Below are 25,363 nucleotides of genomic sequence, written 5' to 3' on the forward strand. Positions count from 1 at the left end.
ATCACTCAAACGGCAGCTAATGCATTTGGACAACACTCGCGCGTATGAGTGTGAAAGTCAGAAGGCTAAGCAAGTAACCCAAAAATTTGGACTAGACATCCACCAATGTACTCTCACAAAATCTCCTTAAAAAAGGTGTCTCATGCTCTGTAAGCTTCATGAATGATATACTGTATGTTCTCTTGAAAGAGTAAGCAAAATATGTTTTTTTTTTAAAATTTATTAGTAATTACCTTTTTTTGGGCCCCCCGGTATGTCCTGACTTTTCCCATTCATTGGCCCCTGGCAAAATAGCACTCATCATAAATAAATTGGAAAGTGTATAATTAATCTATTTGATGGGTATCGGCCGATTTCAGTCCTGGATGATCGATATCTCAATTGGCAGCATAAAACCCTGATTGAAGCATCCCTAGTTACAGTGCATGTACAGAAAGACTGATCTGAGGCAACAATGTTACAATGCATGTAGAGAAATATAGATCTAAAACAACAATGTTACAATGCATGTAGAGAAAGATAGAGCCAAAACAAAAATGTTACAATGCATGTAGAGAAAGAAGATCTAAAACAACACTGTTACAATAAACGTAGAGAAAGATATTCTAAAACAACAATGTTACAATGCATGTAGCGAAAGATCGATCTTAAACAACTTTACAATGCATGTCAAGAAAGCTAGACCTAAAACAATGTAAGAAAGACATGTAAGAAAGACAGATCTAAAACAACGTTACAATGCATATAGCAAAAGATAGAGCTAAAACAATGTTACAATGTATGTAGAGAAACATACATCTAAAACAACAATTGTACAATGCATGTAAAAAAGGTAGATCTAAAACAACATTACAATGCATGTGGAGAAAGCTTGCTCTAAAACAGCATTGTTACAATGCATGTAGATAAAGAAGGAGCTAAAACAACTTTACATTGCAAGTTAACAAAGGTAGATCTAAAACAACAACGTTACAATGCATGTAGCCAGAGTGCTAAAACAATGTTACAATGCATGTAGAGAAAGGTACATCTAAAACAACAACTGTACAATGCATGTAAAAAAGGTATCTCTAAAACAACCACTGTACAATGCATGTGGTGAAAGTTAGATCTAAAACAACAATGTTACAATGCATGTAGAGAAAGACAGAGCTAAAAAAACAACTTTACAATGCATGTAAAAAAGGTATCACTAAAACAACCACTGTACAGTGCATGTAGCGAAAGATAGATCTAAAACAACAATGTTACAATGCATGTAGAGAAAGACAGAGCTAAAACAACAATGTTACAATGCATGTTGAGAAAGATGCATCTAAAACAACAATGTTACAATGCATGTAGCAAATGATAGATCTAAAACAGCAATGTTACAATACACATAGAGAAAGATATTCTAAAACACCAAAAAATGTTACAATGCATGTCACCAAAAACATGTATCTCAGCAAGACAGAAGTTTGACAAAGAAGAATAGGCACTGACTTCTTAATGAGCGCTCAGCAGAGGCGCCATGCTGGCGTATGTTCATTAGCCAGATGGTATGAAAGGTGATTCTTCCATCTTGACGCTCCGGTGACTGTAGCATCACATACACAAAATAGATTTGATGGTACTCTTTTAAATCAAGTGTGTAGAAATGTTACCTGCTCGTGCTTGTATATTACCTAGAATAAGGACAAAATGTGTCTCCACCATTGCCATGGCAACCCCACACGGCCAGCTTTACCACTCTACGTTGGCGGCATCACTCCTGTTGTGCTGACATTGGCATATTTTGTAGCCTCGGCGAGTATTATTAGTACATATGTTTTTTCACATTGGGTATAAGTAAAAACATTTTCATCCGATGAAAGAAGTGTGAATTTAAACTTACAATCCCTTTTATAGATGTGCTGTGTCAGTGTAAAAAGTCAAGAAATGATAAAAACAACATGTGATTATCACCAGTGAAAAGCCATTTGCTAATAAAATAAAACACACCGCCGTTAGACATTAGCCTTTTAGTGGAAGATGTACAGGACATTCTCACACAACCTGGAAAAACACAATTTATGAATGTAAAACAACTTTTTATTGAAAAGGGTAAGAAAATGAGATATTTAAAACCTATATGGACACGTGTGCGTAAAGTTTGACGCTTTATAAAGCATTCGAAGCACAAAGTGGCAAAGGACAACTGTATGTACAGTATATAATCATCCTCCATGTTTTCAATTTACTTGTCGTATTTAATGTCTCCACTTATTCTAACTTATTTATTTCTATATAGTATTAACAGGGTATTCCTAATATATCAGTGTTATGAAAGGTTCATCATACTTTTATTCTTATTTTTCCACATTTTTATTTCTTCCTTTTCTTTAAGACTGCACAAGCCATTTGGTGTCATTATCTTGTCCTTTGCTTTTTAAAATTATCCCCCCCAAAACCTTCCTTTCTTTTCACGCAGAAAGAGAACAAAATGTAAGCAAACAAAAAATATCATACATTTCAACATGTAAAAGACAAGTTGTGAATGAATTCAGTGATAAACATGTCTGAAACTAATTATTACATTTTTCCATATACCAAACCCTGTCGGCCACCATCTTTTTTTGCTAATGGGCTTTCTATAGCAATGTGAAGGCTAAAAGCCCAATACAGTAGTGATATTTTCCTTGCTTGTTTTTTTTTTTAAATAATTTATTGAATAAATATAATAATAAGAGTTGAATGTCCAGCCTATTAAAGCAATACAATTGTGAAATGCTAAAAAATATGCTTTTGGAAATACTATAGCTACACTGCCATTTTAGGGAAGCCAACCTGGGATAGTCACCTGACAACCACTCTAAAAATATTTCCTACGGTCACTTATGGACTTAATGGGTTCATGTCAAGTACAAAGCTGTATAGGACACTTTGTAACACATTTAACGGCCTCTTATGGGTTCAAATATGTACAGTACTCAGTGAACGCACACATGCTTTTATTTTTGTAAGAAAATTGTTTCCGGAAGCACTGGAAGTAAATATGGTACATTGACTTTTATGGTAAAAGGCTTTCACAGCTTGAAGCCCACATTGACGCTCAGATATTCCAGTGAGTCTTTGCGGACATCGTCCAGCGAAGTCAGGAAGGACATGTCTTTGGATGCTAGCTGTTTAGCGACGATGTGAAGAGCCGCGCACAGGTAAGCTCCCCTCGTGCGGCTGATCAGTAGGTGCAGGCGTGGGCGCGTGCCACCGCCAGCATTGAATTAAATTTAAATCATTGGCGACGCCGCTTGTGCTTTAATGTGCATTAATGACTCGCCTACGAGTGACTGAACCAGCGGTTGTCGTTTTGACGTTTCTCAACTCCGAACGTCATCAGCATCTTCATCACCATCATCATGATCGCTAGGAGAGTCCGCCACCGCTGCGGCTGTGTCAAATACCTTTCAATAATTACCTTGAAGGTGTCATATCACAACCTAGCAACCACTGTCATATTTTTTCAGTTTGAATGTCTTGAATGAATGGATTATGAATGTTTCAATGCTTGAGTTCCATCAACAACACATACTGATACTCTCTCATTGAAGGTACAGCAACAGCACAGCTGGATGGAGTGTGGTATATTTGCAGGATAATAACAACCAATTGTACAGGTTGCATGCCATGGTAATTATCCCATGAAGATGATGGGGATGTCAGAAGTGTTACGTATAGTGCAGTCATCCTCTGCAGGGATTTCTTTGCATGGGCTTCTTCCGCTTCGCTGAGAAGTTGTGAGGTCTTGTCAGATTCTCGCCTGTGGACGAGAGATGTATGCATGCTTCTAATTCAAGAGGACCAACTGGTGGTGATAAGAGTGTGGGCACAGTCTCAGCTATGAAAGGACTCATTTTGCATGATGTTCCCACGCAGGAAGCTGAGTTGAGATGGATGAGGAAGCACTGACAACTTCATGTGTAGTTTGCTTCGTACAGGGCGTCCCTCAAGTCTGGGCATGCGGTCAAAAATGCATATTTTATGCTTAGTTTACATGGCCATAGTAATATATAACCCAGTTTATAATTAGGAACAACAGAGGAATAGTTCTTTATCATGCAACATACATTATGATTGGCAACCACATAGATAACAGGAGGTTTACAGTACAGCACATTAAAGGATATAAGCAAGAGTACAATAGTATAATCAGTGACGTGCGGTCAGGTGCGGCAGCTGAGGCAGATCCTCAAGATGAAAAAAAAAATACAAATAATAATGTAAAATAAATATGAGTATTTCTCCATTGAAGTGTATTACAAATGTATTTTCTGTCTGATTCCAATTGTTTTTAACATTTTCAGGGCAGAAACCTAAGATGAGGCTGCTGCAAGCATCTCCTCTCAGCTTAGTACTATCTTGAGTGAACTGTTTTCTGTTTGTCAACATGTGGCCAATAATATAATGTTGCAGAAACACCATGCTTTTCTACAGCCTGTGTAATGTCTTTAAAACTTATTCCAAATAGGACTTTTTCTTTAAATACATACTGGGGATGTCTAGCGTACCTGCCCACATGTACAGTATGTACACAGGTTCCAAAATGTTGTATGCTGCAGGGAACCTGAACAATTTAATTTCAAAGTTAGTGGGTTTCATCAACCTGGTGTAGACCTGAGACATCATACGAGGAGTGATTCAATTTAAACATGTCCAACATGAACAGTGATTATAGAGAAGATAGCTTGTCTGACACCGATTTTTTTTGCCGACTATGAAGAAGAAATGTCTCTGGCTATCATTTGTATTTGTTCACAATCAATAATATTGTCAATTAACATGTGATGGCGTCCGTAACTGTTTACATTTTACCAACTATAGTTCCTCCTAAATGCCACCTGCATAGCATTTGAAATGCCCTCCTCATACAAGCGCAACATTCATGAAGCATTACAATTTGCATTTTTAAAATAATGCTTTTTATGTGAGTGAGTGAGTGAGTAAGTTAGAGGTACTTTCTTCAGGGACTATTTTGTCAAAAATGTTAACAGTTACAGACTGTAGAAGTGCAAATTACAACAGCGCGTTATTTAATTTAATCAACATTTTACGATTTTAAACACAAAATGACACTGCTTTACTTTTCAACAGTGCTTCGATTTTGTTTTAGCCTTAGGCGTTGATGTCACAGGTTCTGGTGGGCTGGCTGTCGGACTCGGTCGCCCAAGCTGAGACAGGTGAAGTCGCTGCTTTTCTTTGTCGGACGTACAAGCTGAAGGCGTCAGTCTTGCCTTCTATCCCAGCTCTCTGGTAACACTGCAAACTTTCTCAGAGCAAACATCGTTGAAATGCGCCGTGCATAACAACGACCACTTCGATGGCCTTTTCCACACTCGTGTGTTCCTGATGAATTTTGTCCAGCGCTTTGCAACTTTTTGTCTTTCGGCCAGTTAAAAAGACCAACACTGTGAGCCAGGCCATTACCGCACCCACCCACAGCACAAAATGTTGGTATTCTCTCCAAAAAAATGTCCTAAAATTTGCTAAAAGCTCTCGTGATTACACAGAAAACAATAGGCATTCTTGCAGGATGTCCTGCTGGTATGACACCACAGCTCAATGGGCTACAGAGCAAAAGGGCTGTCTTTAAAGTTTATTATCTTGAAAATATATTGTTTTACATCTATGACATTTATATGTATTTTCTGCAAATAATATGCGTTATTTCCTCACTTTATCCGTTGAAGAATTTTGGATGCCCTTTAATATAAGTGTGACATCATTATTCTTGCTAATCAGACAATAAAATACATTAAAATGTCATACTGGAGGCGGAGCAGTACTCCTATCCTATCCTGAAGGGGTAGGGGTGTGCGTGAACTTGAAGGTGCTTGTTACTGCTGTCCTACCATACAGAGGAAAAAACAGTGATTATTTTTTGGCCAGCAGCAGTACCAGCTGGACAGCAGCAAGTCAAATGTATTAAAGGTATTTTTATGCTCTGCTGAATGAATGAATGAATTTGACTGCCAAGATGGAGGATTATACAGTCATGGAAAAAAATATTAGACCACCCTGGTTTGTTCAGTTTATTGATCCATTTTAATGCCTGGTACAACTGAAGGTACATTTGTTTGGACAAATATAATGATGATAACAGCTGTATATCCAAGCTCATCAGAAAGTGATGAGAGTTTTACAACAAAGTATCATAACTTTTCGTAGAGAAGGATAGGGTGCATGTACTTCATATACAAATGAAAGGTAAGACCACAAATATTTTTCAGTTCATAAAATAGATAGGACTAAGAAGTATTTGAAAAGGTTTTTAACCAAAGTTAATTATTCTTTTTCTTTGTATCTTAATGTGCACACTGTATTAACTGGAAAGAAAAACTCCAAAGGAGTCAGTGCCTCACCAGCCAAGAGCCTTACTGCACGTCTAGTGTAACATGACAGGTGATAATCACTTTGGAAAAACAATATTGGCGCAGTGTTTCCCATACATTCCCGCTACAAATACATTTGAACAGCTACAAATAGATTTGGCGCTTCTCTTTGTCCTCGCTCATAAATATATTATTATAATGGTACTTACTGTCTGGGTGACCCCAGTTCTTAATGCACCTCATACACACCTGCATCTTCCAGACAATAAGATGTAGCAGGAGGGCTCATTGTTGCCAACTTTATATTTAGAGAGTAATCAGACAAATCTATTAAATAGTCTTTTAAGGAATAAACTCTCAAAAGGATGAGCTGTTGCAAAGGTATAGATGTGTGTGTTCAAGATAAAGAACACAGCTTGTCTTTATTTAGTGAATTTATTAAGCTGTGGCAGCGTCGGGGAAAGTTATGTAGAGGTTTCACTTTTGCGTCTCTTAGCGTATAATTGTGGTGTGTTCAAGGACCACTGAACAAAGTGTGAAATCTTAATGCTTGACCAAAATCATTTTAAGTCAAATAAAGACAATAACATGTAAAAATGGTGCGCTTTCTAAGACAGACCTGAAAGCATGTTTCGCTCTTCTCAACAAGCAGTGGGTTCTCCCCCATCGCAAAGCACTGACATAAAAAAATTGCCTCCCACGTTATTTCTTTCTCCTACAGCGTCCATCAACTAACTGCACAAGCGTTATGGCCAGTTATGCAAATTAGAGTCAGAGCAGATACAATTTAATGGGTAAAACAGTAATCCCTCACCACTTTGTGCTGGGAATTTTTATTATAATTATTAAATCATCGCTGTTTCATGGTTGAATACAGCCTATCATTAGTAAAGAAATATGCATATTGAAGCAAATATTTAGTATTTTTGGCCTAATTCCTAAACACAAAAAGGATAAATGAAGTAAAATACAAATATAAGGCATTCAGAAGATGCATTCAAAGATGTTGTGTTGATATGTGGTACTCTACCCTGGTCACTACGATCGGAGATTTTAGATGCAGGCCAATATAATCCGATACTGTTTTTTTTGGACGAGATCGCACCGATATCCGATATCAATACCAACTTTTGGCCAATTACCGATTATTCTCTAATGCAGGGGTCACCAACCTTTTTCCTTGTGAGAGCTACTTTTACAAAATGAAAATGACCAAGAGCTACTCATTTTTGTAACATTTATTTTCAGAGCTTATTTTAAACCCAAACAAAGCGAATATGCTTGTTTTACCACAACATTAACAAAATGCTGGTGTCCACAACTCACATTTTGTATTTCAAAATGCATTTCTTTCTACTGTTCTTTCATTATTAACTGAAAACCTGAATGAAAAGCAGGCTTGCGGGCACCTCATGTGGTCGTGGGGGGCTACCTGAGGCCCGCGGGCACCATGTTGGTGACCCCTGCTCTAATGGCTCTAATCAGCCGATTAATGAAATCGGCCGGCCTATTTAATTAAAATACAAATATAAGACATTTACTAGATGCATTCACAGACGTGGTGATATGTAGTATTCTACAATGGTCACTAGGTGTCAGTAATGTTACATTGATGAGACAATAGCCACCACTGGAAGAGATAAAGTATCTCTCTATCTATCTATTAGGGGTGTAATGGTAAAATGTAATTTCGGTTCGGTTTCTTGAAGTGCTCGGTTCGGTTAATTTTTGGCAGAAAAAAATGACTTAAAATGTTTTATTTAAAAAAAATGCAAACAGAACTTTTTTTAAATAAATAAAAGCGACCCATTTGGGTGATATTTCAAATGAATTAGACTCTGAGTTTTTTAAAACAGAAAAATAATAATAAAAATAAACTGTTGTATTTAAACAATTGTTTAAACATTGCTGCGAAATGTAATGGACAGTTACAATTCAATAGCTCTCTGTTGCACGTGAAGTCCAACCATCTGTCGTAAGTGAAATTGCAGAAGCGTGATAGTTCGTTAACGACATCACTTTTGGCTTTTTCATAAAGTGCTGGTATAATTTTCTGGCAAAGTGAGGATGTGATGGTATTTCGTAACGAGGTTCAAGAACTTTAATCATATACAGTCATGGAAAAAATGATTAGACCACCCTTCTTTCTTCATTTTATTGATCCATTTTAATGTCTGGTACAACTAAAGGTACATTTGTTTGGACAAATATAACGATGATAACAAATATAGCTCATAAGAGTTTAATTTAAAAGCTGATATCTAGCAACTTCCATGGTTTTCTTGATAATAACCAAAATTGCTTAAGTTCTTACATGAATAGCTATAGCATAGCATCTATCTATCTATCTATCTATCTATCTATCTATCTATACAGACACTGGGAGTAAAAAAACCTTCCCAATGCTAACATGTGTGTCTTATTTTGTATACTATATTGGGTAATAGGAGTGTAAGAGTGGTGATAGGTGTGTTATGTCATGTCTCGATGGCTGTAATAATGTTAAAAACCGTATTTAGAAGCTCGTAAACATGTTTTCTTTGCTCTAACTACGAAAATATTCCATTTATAAACAAAGAATCCTACTCCGTTGAAATTCACTTATCAGAGTCGGATCTGGAACCAATTAACCGCCATGAACAAGGGACTATTGTAATATAAAACGCAGTTTTTTTTTATACCCCTGAAAGTCTTTCTCTTCACTGCTGGTTTTTCCCTTTTCAACTTGTAGTCAGACAAATAATAATAATAAAAAAACATCAGTAAGCTCCATTGCTGAAACAATAACATTTATTAAAGGGGAGGAAGATGCCAATCAAGCAGTGAACACCTTCACACAGTTTTAACATTATTTACTGGAAGTAAATCTTTATGGCTGTACTAAATGTGGATGTGATATAAACTAACGCAATATAAACTCACGAAAATAAAATTAACTTGACCTTTTGCGCTAATATAACGATAAGGGAACCACTGATGTAATACAAGAATAGTGCAGTATGTGTACAGTATGTATGTGTATGATACTCAATGCTGACGGTGCCTATACAGCAGCTTCAGGCATGCTAGATGTAATGTCACATTGCATTAGCAGTGCATTCATTTTGTATTACACTTGTCTTCTTCAAGCACCACCCAATGGCGTACAAGTCGTCATGCTCGCACCAACATGCAGTCAGATCTTGCTGATATTTCCTTTGACATTACCGAAATGTGAAAGACTTTACACAAGCCACAGAAACGCCTTAAATGTGTTTAAAAAGTGTCCTACACATCTTTGTGCTCGGCTGGAACTCATCAAGTTCCTAAGTGATGTATAGAAACATTTTGGAGTGGTTGTCATTTGACTAACCCAGGATATGGCTTTCCCTAAATGGCAATAGCTTATTTACAAAAGCTTATTTTTAATCAGTTTTAAGAATTGTAATGCTGTAATAGGAGGTCAAATATTACAATTAAACTTTTTTTACTATATTTCTTCAATCAATTTGTAGTAAACAAGCTAGGGAAAATATCACGACCTCGTGAACCATTAGTTGACAATATTTAACCTTTTGACAATTTGTCACTGGGCTGAGCTCCTGAATTGCAATTCGGTACGCAAAGAGGCAGTGTTTTCCTGACTGTGAGCAACCACAACTCCTGTTGACTAGCTTTTTAGCGCTCTGTGTACTAGTAGTGAACAGTGGCGACTGGAGCCACATCCAGATGGTTGATATACACTAGATATCAGTGCATAATAACAAGCCACATTTCACTGTCAGTAATGGTAACTTTCTTTTTTAAATGTTTGAAATAGCAATGTGCTGTTTTTCAGTGAAATCATATACTGAAGGAAGTATAAGATGAAGCTATTACCGTATGTTCTATTTGTGTTACTCTTTCCCCCTTTGCACACTAATGTCTTGAACGTGTGTATTTTGGTATACCATGGTAAATTATATATAACCCATAAATGTGCAGTCCAGTAGAGGCATTCTTGCATGTTATATTCCTGCCGCACATAACTGGACTCTGCTGCCTTGCTCTCTGAAACACTTGATGTTCTGTTGTATCTAAGCGATACTGTGGTCATCACACAATTCAACGAAAAGTAGTAGGAAGAAGCAGAGCTTGTTTATCTTTACCCCCGGCAGTGGTAGGCAGTTTTGCGTGCGAGTGAGTAAATTGGTGGTAAACAGGTGTGAAGTACAGTATGTGTCAACTTGTGGCACTGTGTGCCAGGGTGCAAAGAAAAAATTTGAAATGTTCCAAATTTCTGGCACGCGTAATCTTTGTGCCACTTGCGTTAAAGAGTCGTGAACGCACCGCACCACAACCTATGTGCAAACAATGCGGGCCGTGTGTATCAATGCGTGTCTCATTCACATGAATGGGCTTTTTCACCACCTCTTGGAGCAGGTCGGGGGGGATTCGCAAGCCATTCCTGTTCTCATGGAGCTTCCTTGTGAAGTTGTTCATAACTGTTCATAATGCCCAAAGTGATGTCTTCTAGTCAGCAATGCACTCACCCACACTGTCCGTGCTTTCCTTTTTTTTTTGCTCCTGGTCTTCATCAAGTAGTAATAGTATGGCAGCTGTGAGATAATATAGACACCTTTTCTTTTCTGCAATGAAAATTTTGTTAGGAAGGGAATATTTTCCACTGTGTTCTGGATGGGTGCTGCACAGTACTCACAAGACCTTTCACTTGGAACAAATGCACCCTGTTCTTTCTAATTATCTCTCTCTCTCTCTCTCTCACACACACACACACAGTTTAATTTTGAGTCACCTTCCTCCCTCCTGGCTTGGATGCTCAGCCACCTGGCCTGGCTTATGAGAAAGAGGAACTCAGTTTCACTTTCGCTAAGACTTTGGTGAAATGGCTGACCATTCTCTCCATCGCTGGCATTGCAATTGCTTGTATTCACTCGGAATAGAATACATGGCTAACCTGACTTTTTGACTGTTTCACAGTTGAACAAATTAAAGAACCCGGGTGGTTCCCGACCTGCTAAAAGTGCCGGACTGAACAGATTCTTCTTTGGAGTTCAACATCTTGTTGGTCTCTTGCAAATAGAGTAATTAATGAAGCTGGGGTGATGGCTGCTATAGCGTGGCATCACACGGGACCAAGTGGGACCAAGTAATGCCACGGCTGCTTCATAGATGCAGGAAGTGGTGGTAACAATGCCTACCCATGCGGGAACAATGCACGCCAGGAACATCCCCAACTTTATAACTGAGCTGATGAGTGTGGAATTGTAATATCTTGTCCTAGCAAGCACGATACATCAATGAAATCAGGATTACATAGACAGCCTTCTTCTTCTTCCATGTACCTTGTAAAAACATATGCTTGAACTCTTTTTTTAAACTGCCTCATATTGATACATTGATACAACTTTTTTCTCTTAATATTTTGACTTTATTTTTGTAAAATTACAGCTGTTTTTTCCCATTTGTGCTGTTTTTTTTTTTTTACATTTTTCAACTATTTCAGCTTTCTTCTTGTAAATTTTCTTCTCATAATATTATGACTTTATTGTAGGACTGTCATTGATTAAAATTCTAATCAGATTAATCATTGTTTTCAAATGAATTAATCACAATTTCCAACTGCAGTATGTCTGAAATATGTCAATTTTTACTGTATTTTATTGAAAGAAAGATAAATGACAGGACAGGATCAGACATATTTTTTATGTATTAACAGCTCTAAATGAAATTAAAATTTAAATCAAGCGAAAAGATAGCACACGTCTGAAAATCTATTTGCATTACACTAGCTTCTTTAATAGCAGCAGAAAAATTTAATCACACTTTAACCGTGTTATTATGAGCAATGAGTGGTTGCGTTCAAAGACACCACGTAACTTAATTTGAATTCACATGTTTTGAGTTTATTTTCTGGGATTTCCGAGCATACTTAAATACAGCAAATTGTACTTCCGCATTAAGAATTACTAAGCACCGTGAATTTTGTATAAGCCACACTCACTAAATTTAGAGGAAAAAACTGATTTGTTCATATATAAGCTGTACCGGTGAATAAGCCGCACATGTCCATGTCATAAAATGACATATTGTCGTGCGCATGAGTCCGTGATGACCAGGCAGCTCTTTATTTGACAGAAGCCAATCATGAAAAAACTCACGATGAGCTTGCCAACCCATGGGAAATTGCAAAGGTCATTACTCATACATAACAGTCTGACTCACGGTTTCATATTACAAACAACATTAAACTCGTTACACAGCAACTTAACACTCAAAAGGTACCTAAGTAATATACATTACATGTACCATTACATACCATAAGAAACAGCAGCTATTGTAACATCTACCTGTTATGCATTCCTGCCAGAAGAGCAGTTCGTTGGAGGACAAGGGACATTGCTGCCTCTGTCCCAGGGAGGATGACGTCATTGCAGCGCCCCAATGAATGCGTTGCTCAGACGCAATGCCTTATGGGAAAACCAAAACTTCAAATGTTGGGCTTTTTTATTTTTTATTTGTATAGGTGCATGTTTGCATATTTCTGAGGTATACTTTTGGAGTGTTAGGTTGTTGTGTGATGAATTTAGTGTTGTTCTCAGTAACATGACACAGTGAGTTATGTTGTCATACTGTAATGTATAATGACCTGGGTTGACAACATTGTTGTGAGTGCACTGATAGCTCGTGATTGGCACCTGCCAAAGAAAAAGCTACCGTTTCCTAATTGGCTCACAAGTGGCACAGTATTTAAACAATCAGTAGTAGTTCTGAACTAATGAAGATGTAACAAGATTAGAATTTAGTCATAGATTAGCCGCACCGCTGTATAAGCCGCAGGATTCAAAGTTTAAGAAAACACTGAAATTTACGGTAAGTGAAACGAATATCCACTTTTTTCCCCCTTGTCCTGTTCAGCCATTAGGGCAGATAATATTGTTGATCTAAATGGCCTTATATGCTCAACAGATTTGCTCTGCCAGGGAAAAGTGTAAGATACTCGTCCTCTGTTATATAGATTTAATTTGCCTTTTGTATGTTTTGTTGTTATGCATGTTTTGGAGTGACCGGACCGGAGCGGGATAGAAAAAGAGAGAAAAGAAAACAGAAGGGGGAGTGTGGGGACAAGAGTGGGACAATACAGAGAGAGACAAGAACAACAGCAACAACAACAATTGTTGCCACAGTGATAATACTGAATTGGAACAGTCATACATATTAGTGGTAATAGTAGTAATGAAATTATTAATCATGATAGTGAACAGAATGACTGTATATATATATATATAATGTATGAATAACTGTAATGCACAAAATTGTAATAACTATGATCATATTGCCAACATCACTGACACTGTAATAAAACCAACAACATAGTAACACCCTGGATAAATCAGTGAGTTATTTGGGGAAGTACGTATGTACTGTGAGTGTGTATATGTATGCGTGTACAGGTATTTCTGTGTATGTATGCATGTCTTGTGAATGTAGGTGTGAGCATGTAGGTGTGAACGTGTAATTGTCACTGAGAATGTATGAAAGGAGAGGGACTGCCTCCTACCACCCAGCAAGCCCCACCCCACACAGCCAGGCCGAGCGCTCCCCAACAGAGATCCACTGGCCCCATGGGGGCGGGCAGAACCAAGACCGGCCCCCAAAGAGCCAGCCCACAGAGCCTCCCCCGGGAAGACCAGCAAGGGGCCACAGGGAGGAAACCCTGACCAGAAACAGGCCGCCGGCAAGCCAGAGGACAGCCAACCTCTGAGACCGGCGAGAGATCAAACCCCATAAGGGCAGACGGGCACCGGGGACAACACACCAGCGGGCCAGGGGCGCCCCCGCCAACCGGAAAGGAGCCCGCCAACGGCCCGGAGGGGCATCCACCCACGCTACCCCCCACCCCCAGGGAGCGCAGCCTGGCCGGCCCCGGCCCACCCCATGCCCGACCCCCGACACAAGACCTCCCCACCCAGGGACGGAGGAGTTATGGCCCCCCCCACCCTATGAAGAGCTGGAACACCCAGCACCTGTCCCCATGGAGTAAACCCCCCGTGAACCCCCATAATAAAAAAAAAAAAAAAAAACGGTAATCAATAAAATAAATAAAAAGCACTCACACACACACACTGTGGTCGCCCCCTCGACACCTGGAAGCCGCGTCGCGACACCCCACGCAGGGCACCCGAGGCGCAGCGGAGTAGTGGACCATGGGGTCCCAGACTCACAAGCCAGATCCGGAGCTGCAGAGTACACGGACCGCTAGGGAGTAAAAAAAAAACCCAGGACTCCCCCACCCCAACGGCAGGACGACACCAGCAAGGCAGACAAAGGAGCAGGCGAGGGGGAAAGCTGCCGGAAGCCAGACCACCCCCTTGCCCCCAGAACCAATGGCGCACCACCCACGCACCGGAGCACCACTCCCAACAAGCCCGCAGACAGAGCAGGGAAAGGCAAAGACACGGACAACAGCCCAGCAAAGCACAAAGACCAGCGCCAACAAATGCCTAAGTGCCTGGCAGAGCACCACGTCCCTGGCAGACTTGGCCCCAAGGCGGCCCAGATCAGTCCAAGGCAAGCACCGCAAACCGCTCCCCTGGCGCAAGCCCCGGCATCAAATGGCCCCATTGGGCCCTTCCCGGGAAGGGCAGGCGAACCAGACAAAAAACGCCCCTCAAGCCAAGCCACCTCGAGTGAGCCACTGCGTCCCGGTGGCCGGCGGACAGGTCCACAAACGCGGACCCGACCCCGCCCGGCAGACAAACGTTACGGAATAGGCAGGGGGCACCCCGATCCAGTCCGCTCCACCCGTGTATGTGATGAGAGGGGATTGTGTATGCAATTAAAAATGTAAATAAATAAATAAAAGTGGACAGCTCTGTGAGGGCTGACCTCTATGAGCCTGAGGGGTGTATATGTGTGTATGTATATGGTAGAGATGTATGTGAATGACAGCTAATGACGCAATTCAAACTCGGGGACAGTTAAAATATAGGCCCCTCACCTGCCCAGCCTCCCCAAACCCTAAGTGTCTATTGTGTGGTTACAGTTGAGTGGGTGAATACGCAGTACGCGGCACCCCGCCTCCCTACCAGCACGAAGGGCGGCCCATGCCCACCCCGGACGGCCAACACCACCCCGCCCACGCGATGGCGATGCTTAACACAGTAATAAGAAGTTGTGTTTGGTTTGTTTCTACATTGATTGCAGAGGGATCACCCAACAAACATAATAAAGGGGAAGTAGGAATGAAGATCTCAAGTGCCAAAGATAGGTCCGCACACACTCCGTGCCAGAAATTATTAATGGGAGCACACTCCCACATGGAGTGTAAGTTGTCATCTACTCTATGGTCTGAGTAGTGTACACAGATGTTAGAGTCAGTTAAACCCATTGTAAACATCCTGTCCTGTGTAGTGTAGTCTACGAAGGATTTTAAACTGAACCGAGTGTAGGTTGAGTGTAGGCGTTCCATTTGGAGTTTGGAACGCCAACTGTGTTTGAAAGTAATATATAGTTTGGATAATGTTTTAGGGGCAGATATTTTTAAAAAATGGTCAATGGTGGGATTGCTTTCCCACGATATATTGCTGAAACTTGCTCTAATTATAGATTTAATTGTATGTATCCAAGAAATTTGTTGTGGCTTATTCCATACTGTGTAACAAAGTCTTTAAATGAGACAAAGTTGTTTCCTTTTATGATATTTTTCATGCAAATTATTCCCTTTTCGTGCTATGTCGGAAAATCCAATGGTTTCTGTTTAAGCAAGATGTCAGGATTGTTCCAGATCGGAGTGTATTTAAAACAATAATTTTTCAGGAGGATTTGGCTACGGTCGCATGGTAGCCTTGTGGTTAGCATGTTGTCTGGGTTTGAATCTCCGTTGGGCATCTCTGTGTGGAGTTTGCATGTTCTCCCCGTGCGTGCGTGGGTTTTCTCCGGGTACTCCGGTTTCCTCCCACATTCCAAAAACATGCATGTTAGGTTAATTGGCGACTCTAAATTGCCCATAGGTATGAATGTGAGTGTGAATGGTTGTTTCAACTGCTGTTAATGTGTACAGGTCAGAATAAAGTTATAAAACAGCGTCAGATTGTGTGACTCTGCGGGGAGCTACACTGTGCCACCGTCTGTCATCATAACAGAGGGGCATGGCTTGCCATGATGCATATGCGTTAATTACGCAAAAAAAATGAATGTAATTAATGATGTAAATGAGCCTTTAACATGTTACTTTTGACAACCCTACTTATATTTTGACTTTATTCCCATAATATTATACATTTTTCCCCAACCTAATTTTCCAGAAATTACAACTTTATTTTGTTTTGGTTGTTTCGTATAATATTACAACTTTTAAAAACATCTTTATTCTTCAATATTTAAACTTGATGCTATTAATATTAAGTTATGTTTCCTCATAATATTATGATGATATTTTTATTTTTATTTTACGTTTCATTACAACATTTTTCTCTTCATATTTTGACTTAATTGTAATAGAATTACAGCAGATTTTTCCTAATCTTGCAATGTGCACTGTAGTGTAAGGTTGCCATTGCACAGAAATTCAATCTTGCTACGGATGAAGACAACATTAAAATTGGAGGGTTATTGCTAAAGTCGGCATGGGCAAATTACGGCCCGTTAAGCTTTTTAATTGAGTTTGTCCAACTTTCCCAAATTATTGTCTTAAAACTAGGGGTGTCACAAGATCTCGCAAGATTAAAACGTGACAAGATACCTGGCTCTCCCCCCTCACACACAAACAGAGCAGCGAGCTGCTGTTGGGGTGAGAAGACTGGAGAAACGTGGAAAGAAACTGCATTTTTTTACACCATGGTAAACTGTGACTTCATAAAGCAATATAACACTATATAACTATACTTTAGAGTCAAGATTCAAGAGTTTTATTGTCATATGCATAGTAAAACAGGCAGTTATACTATGCAATGAAATTCTTATTCTGTTCATTCTCCCAAGAAAAGAAAGAAAACACAAGAAAAAGAATAAGAACATAAGAAACATATGTACCTAGTGCCACGCACTAGGAGAACATTCTAGTTTTTTTCATGTGATTTTAGAGAGCGTATTACAGTGAGTTAACTAGGGCTGCAACAATTCCAATAATTCGAGTACCTCGGTTACAAAAAATAATCAAGGATTTATTTCTGCCTCGAGGAATTGCTTATGTTACCAACGCGCTTATGTCACACATAAGGAGTGGATTGCGCGGGAAGATTGAAGAGGCGAGAGAAAGCGACAAGGCAAGAGAAGGAAAACAAAATATAAAAAACAGACAGAAAATGTGGCTAAACAGCAAGTTGAATACCGTTACGTGTGTCCGTTGTAACACATCACCTACATACCACAACAGCACATCTTATAGTTGCATCATCTCATCCTGAATGGAGCGGAAGAACCGAGACAAGATTAAAGCGTAGCGCAAATCAATGAGATTAAGGTTAAAATACCTTACTAACATAATGTTTGCTGTGTAGACGGCTAGCGTTTTCTTTATTATGACTACTGGCGAATGTGTGGCAGTTTGTTACGATGGTAACACGACTTCATACAGGGTTTATTTCATCTGCAAAAACACAGCGCTGTGAGTCAAGAAAAGGGAAAATAAAAAAACTTTTTAGCTCACTAATCAGTAGCTGCTCATTTCTAGCAGGCAATGCTGTGTAATGGAACAAGGAAGTACGTGTCTCACTCACTTGGTTGAGAGTAGTGTGTTCCACTACAGAAGATGTCTTCGTTTTACTTTGAACACTGCAAAAACTCAATATCTTATTAAAAAATATTTGTCAACATAATGTAATTTAATCTTTACATTTTTTTCCCTCTTTTTTTCCAGCCTGGGATGGATAAATTCGTCTACAAAAGCAAAATCATGTAGTCCATCAGATTCAAGAAAATACAGTTTCTTCCTATTGTATTTTGGTCATTTTATTGTTTGGTTACCTGTCTTGCTTTTTCTTTGTTTTAATTAATGCTTTTGTGTCCTCACAACTCCTCACAGGTTAGTTATCTAAAAAATTTAACTGGTTTGTCGTTCATTATTTAGTGAAATGTTTTATTTTCTTTTGTGCACAGTGTTCCCTCATTCCATAGCGATTCACCTTTCATGGACTCGCTGTTTCGCAGATTTTTTTTGGTGCAGTTTTAGTACTTTTTTTTTATAGCTTATGAACGCTGTTATAAGCCGAGCCTGGCATGACAGGAGCGATATGTTTTTATCAAGCATACAAAACGCTACAGCCTAACGGCGCTAAGACGAAGAGGCACGGTCAAGGAAGTGAAATATGTGTGAGTCAATAATTTTTGTGTCCAACCTAGTAGGTTGATCATTAAAATTCAAACGAAATTTGAACTTTCAGACTGTTTAAACAAGAGAGAAATGTGAGAAAATGTTAATGCTGGTCTAAATAATAGTGTATAAAGTGGATGGTAAGGGGTTTTATAGCCTTAAAGCATATATAATAATTGTAAAAAATTAAATTGCTACTTTGCGGATTTCACTTATTGCGGGCTATTTTGGGAACTTATCCCCTGCGATAAACAAAGGAACGCTTTATTTATAATTGCACTTTAACCAAGCAAAAATGCGTTTTTTACGAAAAAATTTTCAGGAGAATACTCTATTCCTAAAATATTTGATAGCTGCAGGCCTAGTGTTAACCTCACGTAAGATGCGTCTCTGTGAGATAAACAAAGATAGATGCAACTGTTAATTCAAATGTCGAGCATTATCTAAGACTATCATACAGCGTTTTAAAGTGAAATAAAGATATTAGCAGATTAGAGCCCAACTGATATATTGATGAATCAGGCCCATTGTGACCACCGATTAAACAATATCGGTAAAAATTTGCTGCGCCACGACTCAGCCGCTCCCTCCCAGTGTCTCTCTCTGTCTGCCTGCTCCCTGTACCTGGCCCCTCACACACAGAGCAGCGCTCTCCCTCTTCCGCTCTGTCTCACTCAGTCCGCAGTAGGAAGCGACAACTTCTGAAGTGTGAAAAGAAACTGCATTTCTTTACCCCATGGTAAGCAGTGACTTTGTAAAACAATATAACACTACACTTTAGTGCCTCGCTGTCAGGGCCCGTCAAGGAGAACATTCTAGTTTTCAAGCAAGTTTTAGAGAGCGTATTACAGCGCTTTAATGTCGTATACGCTGCATCTCTGTGAGATAAACATATAAGCATCTCTTAATTCACATGTCCACCACTACCTAAGACTATTATACAGCATTTTAAAGCAAAATAAAGATACTGTATATGCAGATATACACAGCGTCCCATTTCCCTTCATTCTTCCATGCAGGATTTCCAGGGGCTCATACATTCACATGCTAATCTTCTTGAAAATGTTCCAAGTAATGTATTTAGTTGTCATTTGATATATTTTATGTTTTAAAAGCAGCTACATTGTAACATAAAATGTAGTTTAGTCCCTTGCATTAAGTCTAGTAATGCGATGTATGTTTGGTTCAGCATTGTTTTTTTAGCTGTTTGCAAATACTCAGTGGCTGCAGATGGAACTTTTTTCAGATGTGACATTTTTCCCATTGAAAATGATTGGACAATTTTAATGTCGCCCCCTATTGGTGGAAATGTATTTATAAGCAGAACAAGGCAATTAGAAGTCTAATAATAACAATAATAATAATAACTATTATTGTTATATAAAAGGTTTTTTCCCTTTGATGGTCACTTCCTGGCTAACATCACACACCAAACTGAGGTTATTTCGTGTCAGCCAAAATGACTGCTTATTTTTTCATTTTTGTTGTTGTTTGTTGTTTTTTTTTAGTTTTCTTTCTAAATTATATTTTTAGAATGTGACGCGGGCCAATAAAAACAAAACAACTGTGGTCCATGCTTTGGAAACCCCTGGTCCAAACAAATGTACCCTTCGTTTTAACAGGGGTTAAAATAACCAAGAAACTGAAGAAACAAGGGCGGTATAATCATTTTATTCCATCACTGTACTGTATATCAAGAAAGCGTCTACAAAAGTTTGTGGTGTTCTACAGCTTTTTCCGGCGATTCTTTTGAAATTTTTGTCATACAGGATGTATACCCCGTCTCGCATCCAGAATCAGCCAGGTTAGGCTCCAGCACACTGCGACCCTGTATGTACAACTTGGATGGATATGTGGTGTCTGCATTTGTGACATTTCCACACACAAATATTCTCATAGATGCCTTTTTCTCAAATATCTACCGTGTTACTATTTAAAAAAAGGAGAAAGTAGGGCAGAGAGAATCATGGGGATAGTTCATTCAGGTGGAATCGCTTGAAAGGATGGATGAGGGAGCGAGGGAGGGCTTCCCCCTTTTGTCAGCCAGTTCTGATGTTAACCACTCACCCAAGAGAGATGAGGAGTATCCCATTTGAAGAGCATCCTGTCACAATGAGAAACACCTAACCCAAAAAGCAAGCGTCTGAATAAACCCAGACAAAAGATAACAAGCTGACGAGGGCCTACAAGAACACACAAAGCGGGACAATTTGTGAAAAGTATTCGGATGTGTGATAGAAGTGTTTGTGTGTGTTTCCAATGATTTTAGTAAAGGCCATCGTGGAGGACAAACTCAAATCAGACTCAAAATCCTCATAGTTTGACACAAATTGCTTAAGGCAGTTAAATCTAAGCTTGAATTGTGCAGGAATAATTGATTAGAGGTTGAGAATTTTAAACTGAAAGGGAATATATATACACATTTTACATAACATTATTGCTTGCATACAGACACCCATGCAAGCATGTACATACAGTATTTACTCACACATACTTACATACCCACACACCCCGTTTTTAATCCCTGTATATATTTCTCTATAATTACAGTCCGATGGCTGCTTTTTTGATCCTCAGTCCTCATGTAATGTATTTATTAGGGCTGTCAATCGATTCAAATATTTAATCGTGATTAGTCGCATCTTGTCCATAGTTAACTCATGAGTAATCACAATTAATCACAGCTAGAAATATAGGGATATGAATGTCTTCGTGGCAAACGATTCGATACGCATCTAGATACACAGGTTAAGATACGATTTAAAAAATATATTTTCAAACAGAACGATTCAATATGATTCGATACAGTGTACAAACAATATGATTTGATTCGATACAATTCAGCGGTTATATTTGTTGATGTAGATATTAATCTTACATTAGTAGTGGTAATGGTTTAATTAATTGTTTTTTTTTTGAAGATGCATACAAGTTACATTGAAAATACATCACATAGCAGTAATACATCACAGTTCCAGATGTCCAAAAAGGAATGGGAAGAAGCAAAGCTTATTTAATGCTACCCCTCTTTCACATCAATTCCAATACATTTGTTCACTTACTGTATTCCAAATGTACTCTATGACAATTTTAAATACATTGGAAAATGATAAGGCAGTATATAAAAAGGATGGATTAAAGGATCAATAACATAAAGTTATTAATAAGATCCAAAAGTGGCATTCTTACAGTATTTTCAAATGTGTAAAAGAGCACATCATATCTCCAAGCATGCTGTAAGGCAGGGGTCCCCAACCACCGGGCCACTTGAAACGTTCAGGCGCAATGATTAAAAAAAAACACTTAAAAAATTAAAATGTAATAATTTGTAAATAACTACATCAAATATTATTTAAAGGGAGATCAATTTTGAAAATATGGGCCATAGTTTTCTTTAAAAAATAATATACAGTTAGAAATCCAAGAGTTTTTGCATGTTTAATGCGAGTAGCGACTTGTTCCACCTTGTTTGATTGTCCTTGGACGCACCTTCTAACTTTCTCCTATGCTGCACAGATAGACTTCTATACTGTATTTTTCCCCTTTTTCTTTAACCTCATATTTGGTCCCAAATGCTGGTACTATGTGGGAATGCATAAAGGTGAGATTTGATGACCTTATTGAGTGCTAATGTGCATATTTGTGCAATGCACCTTGCTGAAACACGAACTCCAGGCTCGTACCGGTGGATGGTGGCTCTGTATTCATTTAGTGCCCGAGCCACCTCAATTGGTTCCTCTCGATGTGAAGGAGCAGCGGCTGTACTCTGAGCCCCTCCTGGACGACCGAGTTCCTCATCCTATCTCTTCGGGTGAGCCCAGCCACCCTACGGAGAAAAACTAAATTGAGAGCTTTGCCTTCCGGCTCAGCTCTCTCTTCACCATCGGGTACATTCTCATCTTCAGTCATGGTCACATTGACACAGGCCCCCAAATAGCTGTCCTCGTCTATGCCTGTCGATAAGTAGCATAGTAGTACTACGCTAGTAGTGCTACTTAGTAGATAAGTAGTGCTCGGAACCCAAATTTTTAGCTCTCAGTTCAAAGCAAGATACAAATAACTTTGGTCTTTGGAAACTGTTTCACTGTTTCTAGCCATGCATAATTATTCAAAGACTGTACAAACACAGAGTGCTGTTTCTGATCCTTAGGCAACTGGTAGACAATTATCTGTTTGTGAAGAAGGCTTGCCAAAACGTGGAGTTCAGCTTTGGGAGTTGCTGCACAAGTCGTGTAGAGTTAGTGCTTACAGTGTTAGCATATTGTGTTGCATCAAATAGGATTACGGCTGCAGAGTAGTTGTTTTACCGAGCGTGTTTGATGCTTTCCTACACATCTTGGGGGCTCTTTTGCGTTGAATTCACAAAGCCATGAAGATAACTAAATACCATGGCAAACAAATTGCAAAAAAACAGGTGAAAACAAAACTGTTTAACACACGTCAACACATGCTTCTGTACACATGCTTCTCCTCCAAACTCCCTATTTCCACCCACGTATAGATTAAGGGTGTTCAAACGTTTTCCAGCGAGGGCCACATACTGAAAAATGAGAGGATGCAAGGACCAATGCGTGTTGTAGCATACACATGTAGATATGCTAAGAAGTTATATATATTTCAAGAAAAACTCCATCTCAGCTTTGTAATAGGTGAAAAAACCTATTATTGGTATCAACTTCAGTTGTTGCTCTTTTTTCCCCATTTTTGCTTGTGTTTTTTAAATTTGCTAAATATTTAAACTTTCTTCTTAAATAATCTTTGTAAATTTTCACAATATTATCTCTTTATTCCCACAATATTTTGACTTTATTCCTATAATAATGTAATTTTTTCCCCAACCTAATTTTCCAAAATGATTTATTTTGTTTTGTTTCTTTCTCATAATATTTCTACTTAAACAAATTAACTCTTTCAACTCTGTGCACTACAATGACATCATTTTTCCTCATAATATTATGACTTAATCTCGTAAAATTGCAACGTTTTTCTGGTTAGAGTAAGACTTTTTTCTCCTAATATTTTTACTTTGGTCTTGTAAAATTACAGCTGTTTTTATTTAAATTTGAGATGTTCGTTTTTAAATTTTCCAACTATTTCAACTTTCTTTGTGTACATTTTCTTCTTGTAATTATGAATTTATTCCTATAATATTTTGAATTTATTCTCGTATATTTATACATTTTTCTCCAACCAAATTTTCCAAAAAATATTTGTTTATGTCCGACTTTTTCATGGAAGATTAAAACTTTTTTCTTTTAAAATTTTTACTTTATTCTTGTAAAATTAGTGCAGATTTTTACATTTTTTAATTTTCTTGTTGTTCTTGTTGGTTTTCTTGGTGAAATTACAGTATTTTTTTAGAATATGCCGCAAACCAATAAAAAAACAGCGGGCCGTAAATGGCCCCGGGACCGCATTTTGGACACCACTGGGTTAGAGGATTACAACAAGGTATGACTTATCAATGTTAGCCAGTGGAAGCCATCATTACAAGCATGAAGATAGGTTGAAAGGCATGGAGAAGCTTGATTCAACACGCTCTTCATGCACGTCATTCTTGGGATGCTTGTCACTGGCAAAAATGAGGACAAAAAAAGATTCAAGTGCAGACGAAGTGCTCCTCCAAGACAGTGGGACTGAGGTCTGTTTGGAAGAGTCTTCATCAGATGACGAGGATCTCATCCCAGACAAACACAATGGCAGTGAGGTGTTACCGTTGTAATTGTAAAAGCACACCTGCCAACATGTACACATTTTTTGTAGATGTCATGCATTTTCACCCTTGAATACGCTTGTACATCTTGCTTCTCCAGGTACAGATTTCGCTGGTTTCAGTTTTGAGTTCAGCCTCTGCATGTAGCTTGCACAATCCAGTAGCTGCGTCAAGGTTGTGATTGATGGGCTTGTAGAACATTATTTCCTGTGTAGATACTGTACGTCTCGTTTAGCGGGCGTACAGCCCAACGGCGCTAACGCCTTCTTTTGCGATTTTGGATCGACTGACAGTTGTAACGCATTGAACCCTCTGTCTTTAAGTGCCATCGTCTGATCTCCGCGGAAAGCCAACAAGCTAAATAGTCGATTAAAGTTCTGTGGTTGATCACAGAGTTGACGTCACGTCACATGGTCAACCCTGACGAAGAGCTATAAAAGCAGGGTGGCAAATTTTTTATTGTAGAAATAAAATTAATCAAAGAAAAAAACTGCAAAAATGGGAAAAAATAGAACAAAAGAAAAAATTTAACAAGAATGAGGTGTAATGTTGATACTAATAACTAATAACTGTTTTGAAATATTAATTACATTTTTTTGTCTTTTTTCAGAATGTAAAAAATATACATAATAGTATATTTTATGGTTTTCGTAATAGAAGACTCAAAAATAATTATATAATATAATAATAAATAATAAGATAAGGTTTAGTATTTTTTAAAGTACTCATGAAACCAAAATCCACAATCCTGTCAGAGACTGCAGAAGGAGGAAGTGGCGTCACTTCAAGAACCCTTTTCCTTGGAGCTACTGAACCCTTTTGTCCTGTTTTTTGTGTTCGTTTGATTAATCAATTTATACATTATCATGACAGGCCTAGTCGTGATCAATAAAAAAAAAAAGCACAAACTTCTGGTGGAACTGTGTTAATTAGCAAAGAACTACAGAGTCACCCGCTAATGACATCATAGTCGGGCGACAGAGCTGGCGTGGACAATGACTTTTAGTTCTG

The 25,363-nt window shown here is 38.6% G+C and overlaps 1 protein-coding gene across 5 annotated transcripts in view; it reads left to right on the forward strand.

The window, feature by feature from the left end:
* Positions 1 to 3,024: 3,024 nt before the first annotated feature.
* The window catches only part of LOC129174095 (disks large-associated protein 1-like), an 89,824-nt gene continuing 67,485 nt past the window's right edge, over positions 3,025 to 25,363 (forward strand). For all 5 annotated transcript variants that reach the window (XM_054765702.1, XM_054765719.1, XM_054765735.1 and 2 more), the window contains exon 1: positions 3,025 to 3,176. The gene's annotated coding sequence lies outside the window, so the exon portion shown is untranslated. The remainder of the gene's footprint in view (positions 3,177 to 25,363) is intronic.

This window comes from Dunckerocampus dactyliophorus, chromosome 2 (genome assembly GCF_027744805.1).
Source record: "Dunckerocampus dactyliophorus isolate RoL2022-P2 chromosome 2, RoL_Ddac_1.1, whole genome shotgun sequence".
Classification (NCBI taxonomy): Eukaryota; Metazoa; Chordata; class Actinopteri; order Syngnathiformes; family Syngnathidae; genus Dunckerocampus; species Dunckerocampus dactyliophorus.